Source organism: Mus caroli, unplaced genomic scaffold (genome assembly GCF_978045245.1).
Source record: "Mus caroli unplaced genomic scaffold, Mus_caroli_1 scaffold_13, whole genome shotgun sequence".
Classification (NCBI taxonomy): Eukaryota; Metazoa; Chordata; class Mammalia; order Rodentia; family Muridae; genus Mus; species Mus caroli.
In genome coordinates, this window is record NW_028227268.1 from 90,405,458 (window position 1) to 90,417,666 (window position 12,209).

General features: G+C 46.2%; 1 pseudogene; it reads left to right on the forward strand.

Moving 5' to 3' along the window:
- The first annotated feature begins 486 nt into the window (after window positions 1-486).
- On the forward strand, window positions 487-1,062 carry LOC110305958 (large ribosomal subunit protein uL6 pseudogene; annotated as a pseudogene).
- Window positions 1,063-12,209: the final 11,147 nt, after the last annotated feature.

The following is a 12,209-nucleotide window of genomic DNA, read 5'->3' on the forward strand; positions in this document are numbered from 1 at the left end:
CAAAATGGCGCCCGGCCTTCAGAGTGAGGAAGGCAGATTTTAAATAAACAGACAGGGACACATGTGACGGAGGAGACTCCCCTACCCACTCATTTATTTTTGCTTGTAATAATGAGCCATTAATTATTCAGTAACCAAAAAGTAACCAAATTATTCAGTCACTCCATCCAAAAATGATGGAGTGACGTGGAGTATGACTGCCCTCCTGAGAGGCACCACGGACTCTACACAGAGCAACTACTTCAGAGTCATGGGTGCCTCGCTACCAAAGCTGGCAGCACCTGGGGAAGGTTGTTTAGGCTTTTCCTTAGGATGTGTCCCTGTCCCTGTGCCTCCAGGGTGAAGAGAGCTTGGCAAAAAGCCTGAATCACACAGACGTGAGGAGGGAAAGGACAGAGGGTGAAGCTGTCATGACAGGCAGGAGAAGTTTGCAAACATGGACCTCAAAAATATGCATAAAGTCTTTTTGCCCCATCTACTGCGAGGATGAAGACCATCCTCAGCCATCAGACTGTCCACATTTCCGAGAATGTCGAAATCACTCCGAAGGGCGCACAGTCATTGTGAAGGGCCCCAGGGGGACTCTGCGGAGGGACTTCAATCATATCAATGTGGAGCTGAGTCTTCTTGGAAAGAAAAAGAAAAGGCTCCGGGTTGACAAATCTTGGGGTAACAGAAAGGACCTGGCCACTGTCAGAACCATCTGTGATCATGTTCAGAACATGATCAAGGGTGTCACACTGGGCTATCATTACAAGATGAGGTCTGTGTATGCTCCCTTCTCCACCAACATCGTTATCCAGGAGAATGGGTCTTTGGTTGAAATCTGAAATTTCTTGGGTGAAAAATACATCCGCAGGGTTCGGATGAGGAGAGGTGTTGCTTGTTCTGTGTCTCAAGCCCAGAAGGATGAGTTAATCCTTGAAGGAAATGATATTGAACTTGCTTCAAATTCAGCCGCCCTGATTCAGCAAGCCACAACAGTTAAAAACAAGGATCTCAGAAAGTTTCTGGACGGCATATGTGTCTGGGAAGGGAACCGTGCAGCAGGCTGACGAGTGAGGAGACCTCGGTTTCCTGGCTCCAGAAACGAGATCCTGATCACAAGTACAATTTGGGTCTCTTTTGGGAGAATAAAAGACTTATATATTTTTAAAATATGCATAAAAATTTAGCTCTAATGCTTCTTGAGTCTTAAATTCTGTGTGCTGAGGAGTCCAAGGTTCTCAATGAAGAAGTTGAAGAGAGGAGGGGGCAAGCAGCTCCTTTTATAGTGGGCTGGACCATCCTGGCTGTTGCCAGGTAACTATGGGGAGGAGCATACCTGGCTGTTGCCAGGTAACTGTGGGGGTGGACTCCAGACAGAATACCAGGAGCTTGGGGCATTGCCTATGTGACTGATGGCCACACACCTCTCTGCAGGGGGTGGGGAAAGGGCTATAGGAGGCTGTAGCTGTGACAGGAGCCAGGGTCCCAGGAGGCATGGCCAAACACCTGCCATCCCTTGGGGTCACTGGGGTTCTGGGCCTTTGCTCAACTGGGAACTAGGCTGTCTGTGCACAGCTCACTGCCCACGCATGACCAAGGTAACTCTTATAAAAGACAACATTTAACTGGGGCTGGCTTACCGGTTCAGAGGTTCAGTCCATTATCATCAAGGCAAGATCATGGCAGCATCACACAGGCACGGTGTAAGAGGAGCTGAGAGTTCTACATCTTGTTCCAAAAGCAATTAGGAGAAGACTGGCTTCCAGGCAGCTAGGATGAGGGTCTTAAAGCCCACACTCACAGTGACACACCTACTCCAACAAGGCCACACCTCCAAATAGTGCCACTCCCTGGGCCAAGCATATTCAAACCACCACAGATATTAATAGTTTAAAACTCATTCCAATTAAAAGGCAGTGATCACTAGCTGTGTGGGAGGGGGGGCATCTATATTTTGTCAGTAAGAAGCTCTAGCTATGAAGATACAGGAATCTGGAAAGAAAATGGATGAGAAAAGATATATATGCAAAGAGGGTTTTGTTAAGTCAAGGTACACTAGACTTTGGGAATGAAAGACTTAGCAAAGATTAATAGGACCGTTGAAAACTGATCAAAACTGGGCAGGGTGGTGCACATCTTTAATCCTATCACCCAGAAAGCAGAGACAAGTGAATCTCTATTGAGTTTGAGATCAGTCTGGTAGATATAGTGAGTTCTAGGACAGCCAAGCCTTCATAGAGATACCCAGTGTCAGACCCAAATGATCCAGTGACACTTCATCAAGAAGACTCCAGAATTACAAAAAAAAAAAAAAAAAAAAAAAAAAAAAAAATTCCCAGACAGGGTTTCTCTGTATAGCCCTGGCTGTCCTGGAACTCACTCTGTAGGCCAGGCTGGCCTCAAACTTAAAAATACGCCTGCCTCTGCCTCCCAAGTGCTGGGATTAAAGGTGTGCGCCACCACACCTGGCTCAGAATTACAAATGTTGTGAGCCCATCTCAGAGAACAAACCTCAAAACACAGGAGAAATAAATGCAAATCCCATCAGGTATTTTAACATCCTTCCCTTCAGTAACAGATAAAAGCACCATAAATACCAAGACTCTAGAACAAACCAGAGTATTAATGGTACTGGCCTCTGTGTCCAACCACTATAGAATAAATAGCACAAGGCAGGCCCATAAAACAAATCAATGAATTGAAAAGACTTGACCCCAGGTAGTGAGTTTTCTGAATTAAGCTAGAGATAGATAACAGTACATTCAGAAAATCTCCAAATATATGGAAATTAAATAGCACACTTACAACATATTATATATAAAGAAGAAATCATAAGATATGCCTAATTACATTTAGTAATGTTTTATATTAATAAAAATTCAATATACCAAGAATTTTAGCAAGATTTTTCTGGGTATGTGATACAAACCTGTATCTCACCCAGTAGTTGGTGATAAAATAAAATGTGAGGACCAGTTGCGTGTACCTGCTATGTCCCTGAGAACCAGCCAGTGAGATCACCTGTTTGCTATCACTTGGGAGGCTGAGTCAGGAGGATCAAAGTTCACAGCTAGCCTGGGCTACATAGGGAGTTCAAGGTCATAATGAGAGCCAATTTTAAAAACAAAACAAACAACAAAACAAAAACTGTACACTTTAGTTAAATCATCACTTATAGGAAAATGAAGAGATTAGCATGCTCACATGGAAGAGAGATGCTTACATGCTAACAGAAGGTGAGCTGACTAAAGGGAGAACAATGCTGAGGAGGTAGAGATATGAGCAGCTACTCAGTGAGGAGAGACACCAACAGTGACAAAGGGCACAAATCAACCACAGGTTCTTTCATCTGATTAAGTCTGAGAGACAAGGAAAGAGAAAAATACAAATTAACACTACCAGGCACTGGGGAAATGGGTCACTGAGAAGACACTGGCTACTCAAGCACTGGGGTAGCCTGAGCCTACAGCCCTGGCGCCTTGGTGAGACAAGAGGTGGAGACAAGAGAATTCCTGGGAGTTCCAGGGTCACTTAGCCTGGTGTATACAGTGTGAAACAACAGAGACACTCATACAAGTTATAAGTAAGAACCAACAACTGAAGTTATCCTCTACCCTCTAGCAATACACATGCACCTGCCCACATGTGCGCGCGCGTGCACACACACACACACACACACACACACACACCTAGTAAGAAATAAAACAATATGTATCTGTAAACCCTAGACACATTAAAAGGACAATAATGTAATAATTGCTGGGCTGAGTATGTGGTCCAGTTGATACAGTGCTTGCCTATCTTATGTAAACCCTGAAGCCATGGTGACACTTGCCAATCCTATAACTTCAGATATAAGGTTAGGATTGGAATTTAAGGTCATCCTCAGCTACATAAGTAGTGTAAAGCCAACCTGGACTACTTGAGTCACTGTTTCAAAAATAAATAAATAAGAGTTAATTAAATAATATTTTGAAAATCTTTATTGCAATGTATTCCACAGTCACAGAGAGGGGAGGAAGAGGCTGTCACGAGAGGAGATGGGCCATGAGTACCTGCCCTGAGAAACAGCGAGTAATAACAGACATATGTCTGGGATGTGAGTTAGAATAGCTCCAAAGTCTGCCAATCTCGGCTCACAGCTTGTAAATAAAATACCTGGATTGAATGTCTTTTATATGGGTTAGCTGGAATATTTAATTCATTTTACATTTGGTGCCCAACATAGGTAGAGATTTGACCAGGGAAGACCCCCTGAAGATTTTAGCTACAGACAAGAAGGAAATTGGCAAGATCAACAAGACAGGTAAGGTATGTGCTGATCCTTCTACAAGGGAACAATTCTGGGACCGGCTGAGATGTAAATGTCTATGTATAGCCAATAAATATTATTGGTTACCTAGTCCTCATAACTCATTAATACATGCCATCCTTTTCGTTGGCATAGATAAAAATTCTGTTTACGCAACTCACTTAAAAATCCAAACTTTAGTCCCAGTCCTATTGCAAACTGTTAAGGATGGTTAAGAATACAGACAAACACTTTGTTTTAGGGTTAGGATTAGGGTTTTCTCTCTTATATGTGGAGGGATAGCTTAATATCTTGCTCTTCACTCAGAAGTATCATCCATATGTAGATCAGACTGCCCTAGAACCCAGAGAGATCTGCCTGCCTCTGCCCCTCCCCAACCATAATGACAGGGACGGGGGGGGTGCACTATCACATTCAGCCTCCACAAAATATTCTTTTTTTTAAAAAGTTTATGTATTTTATGTATGTGAGTATTCTATCTGCAATTACATCTGCATGCTAGAAGGGGGCATTAGACCCCGTTACAGATGGTTGTGAGCCACCATGTGGTTACTGGGAATTGAACTCTAGACCTCAGGAAGTACAGTCAGTGCCCATAACCACTGAGCCATCTCTCCAGCCCCAACAACATAATCTTGAAAGCATCAAGTGTGTGAATAGGTAAGAAGATGGTTTCTTACAGGAGGTCACTTAGTTATCGTAGAGGGACTCAGAGCTTGGGAGGTAGGAATGGGTGACCTCTCTATTGTCTAATAAGGAACAAGATGGCCACACAGACTCAAACCCGGTCCCTAGAGGTGATTTATTGGGTGTAAAAGGAGAGAGAAACATAACCAAGAAAGGTAGCTAGGACCCCAACTGAGCAGAGATAACCTCACCATAGCCAGGACAGATCAGTCCCACATGCGACACAAGCTGGCTGCACAGACAGGCAGCACTCCAGCTGTATGTCTGCCATGAATGTGGGATGTGGATCAGAACATACTTCACACAATATTCAGCCATTGGTCTTCAGTAAGGTTATGGGCCTGAGAAACAAAGGCCAGGACAATCTGTGTTAAAGAATGCTAGAAGACATGGTGACAAAGGACCTGGATGGGATCTGGTTTGGAAAAGCATCTCTAGTAAGAACTGAGTGACAGGGCAGGGTATGTTTCACATGTAATCCCCACCACTCAGGAGACTGAGCTACAACGACTGACATCCACACTTGTTCCCTGGTTCCCATAAGCACACTGTAGTGTTCACACCAGTAGACACACATGCACACTCACACACAGTCATACACGCTCACATATATACTCATACACACAGTCACACACACACACTCATATACACATTTATTAACATACACTCACACACACTCATACACAGAGACAAATACAGACACACACACACATTCACACACTCATACACACACAGACAAATACACAGACTCACACACACACACACACACAGAGACAATACACACACATATACACTCACACAGACACACACAGACATTATACATTATTCACTCATAGAACAAAGCCTGGGCTGCATCTCAGTACTAGACTCTTGTGTTTCCAGGGTGCCAGGGGACCTGTGCTCAGTCTTCAGTAGTGTAGGGGGAGTGGCTAGGTTTTTAGGTCAGCTGAGAAAATCTGGCAATGGTCTTTGGATTAGAAAAATAGAATTGGGAGCCAGAGAGATGACTCAATAATTAAGAGCATTTGCTGCACTTGTAGAGAACCCAGGTTCAGTTCCCAGCACTCGCATCAGGCAGCCCACCACAGCCTAAAACTCCAATTCCATAGAATCAGACATTTTCTTTTGGCCTCCATGAGGCTGCTCATACCTGGCGCATATACAAGCAGACAGCCACACACATACACAAAATAAAAATGCAATTTTTGAATAAGAAAATACAATTGTGGTCATGTTCATTTTCCTGATTTTAATCTATGTGTTGTTGCTATGTAAGAGTAAATTTTTGCTCATAGATAAGTACACTGAAATAAAAACTTTCATTCACGTGTGTGTGTGTGTGTGTGTGTTACAGAAGGCACCCATATATGCAGAGTGAGCAAGGAATTGGTGACATAGGAATGAACAGACAAACAGTAAGATGCCAACAGCTGAGAAATCAATTGTGGTAAAGCATGGTCAGTAACTGTTGTTCATCCAACATGTCTACAGGTTACAAGCTACAAAAAAATAAAAAATGTAAAAGCATTGAGGTAAGGCTGGAGAGAGGGCTTAACAGTTAAGAGCACTTGCTACTCCTTCAGAGGACCTGGGCTCAATTCCCATTACATACACAGCAGCTCTCAACCATCTGGAACTCCAGTTCCCAGAGCATCTGGCCCCCTCTTCTGGCCTATGTGGGTACTGCATGCACATGTTGCACACACACACACACACACACACACACACACACACACACTTAGGAAAAACAGGCATACACATAAAGTAGAAAGATAAATCTTTTTTTTTTTTAAAGTCAGAACATTTAGTCACAGCGTTGATGATAAAGAGAAAATGTATGGAAAGTCTAGAGCCTGAGGTGAGTTCTTTTCATCACAGATGATCTTATCTTCACAGGAGGAAAAATGGGAGATAGGTGAAGGTATAGACAGGTGACCCTGTTTAGGTTTTTTACCAGGTTCTTTCCTCATCAAGGAAGTAGAGGACGCCCTTGAAGAGGTGGTGAACTCCTAGAGACAGTGGAGATGGAGGGGCTTGGAGAGTGGGGCTGCCACAGCATCAGGAAAAGTAGGCATGGTATTTGCACTGAGAGTAATGGGAATGTTTTCAAATAGGTCTCTGCCATCACATGATGTCCCCTGAAAATCCAAACGTACCAGGCATGGTGGCACTTGTCCAGGAGGCAGAGGCAGGTGCACTTCTGTGAGTTTGAGGCTAGGCAGGGCTATACAGGAAGTCCCCATCTCCAAAAGAAATCACCCAAAAGTAGTAGTGCTGACTTCCACGGGTGTGCACTAATGGATTCAGGACTGTGTGTCTATGAGCCCTGCCCACTTGATCTGCATGCCTGTGATTTTTCTGGATACACTGGTCAAAACCCTATTAGAAAGGGGCAGAAAACCAACTGTAGAATGGGTGAAGCCATGGTCTTAAACAGTTGAGGAACAGAGGGTTTCAAGAATGGCCTGAAGCAACACCTTGGACATTGGACCATCTCTCCCTGTGTGTTATGTTCTCTTCTGCTCTCTTGTTTAAAGGCTCTGCAAGATGGCTTCCATGGTTCAAAGCTTCTCTTGTCTAGGACCCAAACTCAGCAAGAAACCACAGATGCTTTCATTGTTACAATTTGACTTGTTTCAAATCCCATTCCTGAGTCCGTTAATCTACCTAGAAACATAGTACCCACTCACTAACTGGCTCAGGCAAATATTAAATGTCCTAGTCCTGAAAGCTCTGAAGAGCCCATATTCCAGCTTAAATGAACTATCCAAACTCAAAATGGGAGCTGCCAGAAGAATAAACACATCCAGCTGTTTCTAAGGTGACCTGACTCTGCATCTAGCTGTTTCGAAGGTGACCTGACTGACTTTGCATCTCTTCTTGTCCTTCCTTTACTCCAGGGAACGCTTCCAAGCCTCACTCAGACCATGAAGCACCCACACCAAAGATCTACAGGCCTGGCTGCACACACAGCAAAGGTTTATCATCACTCTCATCCTCAACCAAGAATGGGGCCTCCAGAGAAGCCCAGCTGCTGTCCCAGACATTACCATTCCACCACCATGAGTTCTGGTTCCTTCCAGGTCTGCAGAGGTGGAGTGATTCAGACAATAGGGAGAGAACTGAGAGCCCAGCGGCTCTTCAGAGAGCAGAGGTCCAGGAATCTGAATCGGAGGAAAGAGAGAGAGGGACACAGTTTCTTCGTGTTGCAGCCTGAGCTACAGAGTTACTCTGATGTATTCTCCTGTTGAGAATCATTACACGGAGGGGCCTCCAAAGAGGCAGAATGAAGAGTCAACGGGCCAGGTATCTCAGAGGCTCTGAACCCCCAAATTCCTAAAATCTGTTAAATTCTCACATTTCCCTTGGCGCTGAATCAACTAAAAAGGGGTCTTCACATCAGCCCAAATTTCTTTTGAACGTCTCCATATCTGATAAACAAAAAAGGCACAAGGTTGAAGAGTCTGTCTCAGTCTTTCCCATGAGTCGAATCTGCACAAGCCACAGGCTTTGCCAGGGACAGGGAAGGAGTCTGGTGACTCCAGTCTCTCACTCAAGGGAAGGGTTAAATCCGGTTTCCCTTCTCCACAGGTGCTCCTCTGGGGCAAGTGAACTCAGCCTTTCCGTGTTTAGACCAAACGCCTCCGATTCCAGCCTGGCAGGTGTTCATGTGTATGAGCAAATTTTGATTTTGAAAGTGTTTTTTTCTTCCTGCTCCAAGTCTTGGGCCAGCAGTGCAGGCTGCAGGCTAACTCCGGGTTAGCCAACACTGCCTCTCTGCGGCACTGAGCTGCAAGCCAGGGCTGATGAGATGCACAAGAGGAAAGATGGGATTCGGAATCAGAAGGTCCTGGGTTGGGTTCTGCTGAAGCCGCTTGGCAGCTGAGGACCTCCAGGCACAGCCTGTGACTCCTGTGCCTCGGGGTTCCCCTTAGAAAAATAGGTAGAGCAACCCTTTCTTGCCAGAGTGTCTGCTGGTGCTGAGATGCCACACCAGGGTCTGGCTCAGTCTTCTATTGTAACAAATGGCTGTATGGTAGTCAAGAGTCTTGACTGCAGTCTGTGTGGTAATCAAATGGAATTTACTGGAAGGCTATCAGGGGCTCATGGGATTGGCAGGGACTAGTCATGAAGTCTGGAAAATGGCCAGAGACCAAGGAATTGCAACAGGGGCCTTCTCAAGGTCATGGGAATGGGTGGCCTACACGCCACTCGCTGCCCCTGGCTTGGAGAGCCTCCCACCAGACATCCCTTCCCAAGCTCAGATCAATCACTCAGGATCCCAGGCCTTGTAAGATCTGGTTGCTTTCTCCAGGGTGATAGTCACCCAGTTTCCAAGCATCTGGAACAGAGAGGAGATGTGGGCTGTGCTTCCATAGAGGGGGAACCCTAGGGTGACCATTGATGGCCCAGGAAGGGTCACCACTGGAAAGGTGAATACCTCCAGGATGCTCTGCTGGCCCCTGAGGCATCCCAACCCACAGGTGCTCAGCTGTGGGCATAACCATTTTGATTGGCGGGAGCATAGTAGGCAGAGAATCATGGAAAGAAGGGTTGGGCTCAGAAGGGCTGGGCTGGGGCTTCCGGGTGTAAGGTTAGTATCACTCTGGGTGATGGACGCTGAGGGGAGGCAGCAGATACCTATTGATCCTGACTGCGATATTGGTTAAGCAACACCTGTCTGACCTTCTGTTATAGACAGTACCCCTGGGGTGCACTTGGCATGGAAACAGGGGCCTGCCAACTTCTACAAGAGCCAGCACTGGTGACAGGGTGCCTTCTGCACATTAAAAGAGTGTCCCCTGCAGCCTGGGCCCCTGAAGCGGAGGGTCAGGATACACAACAGATTAGAGTGGGGTTTGCTGCTAGGGAAATGGTTTTCTCCACGAGACACAGCCATTCCCTAAGGGAGCCGAAACCAGGCTCCTCCAGGGCTTCCAGCAATAACACAGATGTTAACCATTCGGCAGCCCGGGCTATGTACTTCTCCCCTAACATAAAGATGGCTCTGCACCTAAAACGCCCACCAAATAACAGTCTTGTCCTCGGAGACCTTCCAGGGACATTGAGCAACCTGCCCGCTCTGCAGCTTGGTGCTTCGTCTCACCCACTCGTGACTGCTGAAATGTCACAGAAACCCCAGACCAGCTTCATGTAACCCGACGACTGCCAAGGGCAGTCAACCTCCGGAAAGAGAAGGCTGGGTTCAGGGAAAACATTCAGCGTCGGCGCGGACGTACATATCCCTCTTTTTCTTTTTTCTGGAAGATGCTTTTCCACAGCTTCAAGATCCATTTTCTAAATGAGAAAATGATGACTTGTATGTAACGGCTGTAAGCCAGAGCATCTATCATTTACGGACTCCACAGCGTTTATTGAGCCCGCCGTCTAGAGAGCCCCGTATTGCATGCCTTTAAGAGCCAGCAGGGGAAGGCTAAACAAACAGGTCTCTGCCACTGCCTTTCTCCCGCTTTCCCACCCTCCCTGGCCCCTTCCACTGTAGTCTAGTGCTGACTGTTAGTCTCCACTTGGTCCTTTTACTGATTTTCCAGTTCCTCCAGGAGCCCCTTGGCCCAACAAAGCCCTAAAGGGTCTGGCTTCTGCCCCTTCTCCCACCCATCTTCTCTCCTCTTCCTATAATCCCTTCTGGGTCTAGCCATCCTGCATTCATTCCTCCTTCATTCACTCATTCCTCAAACACTTCTTATGTGACAACTCCAAGTCAGATGCTGGGAACATAGAGAGGAACAAGGCAGGACTTCTCTTCAGAAGTCTATATCCCAGACATAAATGGCAGAGAGACAATGGAAGAAATGGAAACGTGTCAGGCTTTGAGAAGTCCAAGGCCACGGCAAATGTCTCTAGTGGCTAGAAGGAAGCTGGGAAGGGACCTGGTGGCTCTGACTGGGTGGTCAGGGAAGGCAGCCACAAAGGAGTTGAGATCAGCCGTTCTAAATTGCTTGCACTTCTGAAACTGCTCAGGATGCAGCCTGTCCTGGGTACAGATCATCCCGGCTTCCATTTCCTCTGTACGAGGCAGGCACCCACACCATCGCTATAAGGAAACTGGCCCCAATCTACAAGAGGCTGGCTGTCCCCCTTCACCCTCTCTGTTCTGCTCATCCACAGGAACGTTTCTCCAGCTTAGCCTCCACCCCACACCTGCCCCACTGCCTGGATGCTTCCCCCAGCCCCTCCAGAGTAAGCCTCCCATCGGGAGAACAGAGACGCACTTCAGAGAGATCATGCAGCTGAGCTCTGGGCTTGGTGACCATCAACAATGTTTCCAGCGTTTTTTGTTTGATTAAATCCCAATGGGCATTTTCTTCCCTTCCACTCTCTTCCCCCTTAACTTTCAAGCCATATGGTTCTGATTCATTTATGCTTAACTAATTACAGCATTGGTTTTGTAAGAGCTATTTGATGTCCGCGACTCTTCTGAGACTTTTCATACAATTTTCTAACTCTTTTTTACTGTGAAACCCAGCATGCTCTTTTGCCAGCAATAAACAGTGAGTGGGGCCAGGAGGCTCTGGTTTGCTCTTGGTTTGGTCACCAGGACCAGGCCCTGTGGTTATGAGTGAGGCCGTCAAATTTGACAAAATGTGGTTTTTTTGTTGTTGTTGCTGGTTTTTGGTTTGGGGTTTGGGGGTTTTTGGTTTTTTTGTTTTTGTTTTTATTTTTGTTTTTATTCCCAGTGAAATTCTAAAAAGGTTCTCAGAAAAATAAAGAGGAGAGAGACCTATTAGTCAAGGGGCTATTCAGTGGTATGGCCTTTCCCCCAGAGAGAGGCTCTGTAACCATGACTCTCTCCAGCTTTCCCCGGGGGATGTGACCAACAGTTTGATTGTTCAATAAAGTCTGGAGGATTTTCCACTTCAGGGTTCTGCCCTGTCTCGTCAGATCTTAGAAAGTGACATTTGTGTAAACAGGTATCGTTTTACAAGGATGCTGGGTTTCTGGCCAACTTGGCTGCAAGGTAGTTGTTGCTCTTGCAGGGGATAAAAGACACTAGAACCTGATGAGGCCTCTCGGCTTGCCAGCACTCCGTGGCACTGTAGGCCCTGCAGACCCTTGTGTTTGTGGAGACAGGAAGCATTCTGTCCTGACAGGCAGTGGTAATGCCATTTAGCAACCACTATGGCAGGGGACGGGGGAGGCTCTGCCCTCGGAAGGAATTAAGGCTCCATTCACACAGCAAGTTGGTTCTGAGTAAACAGGG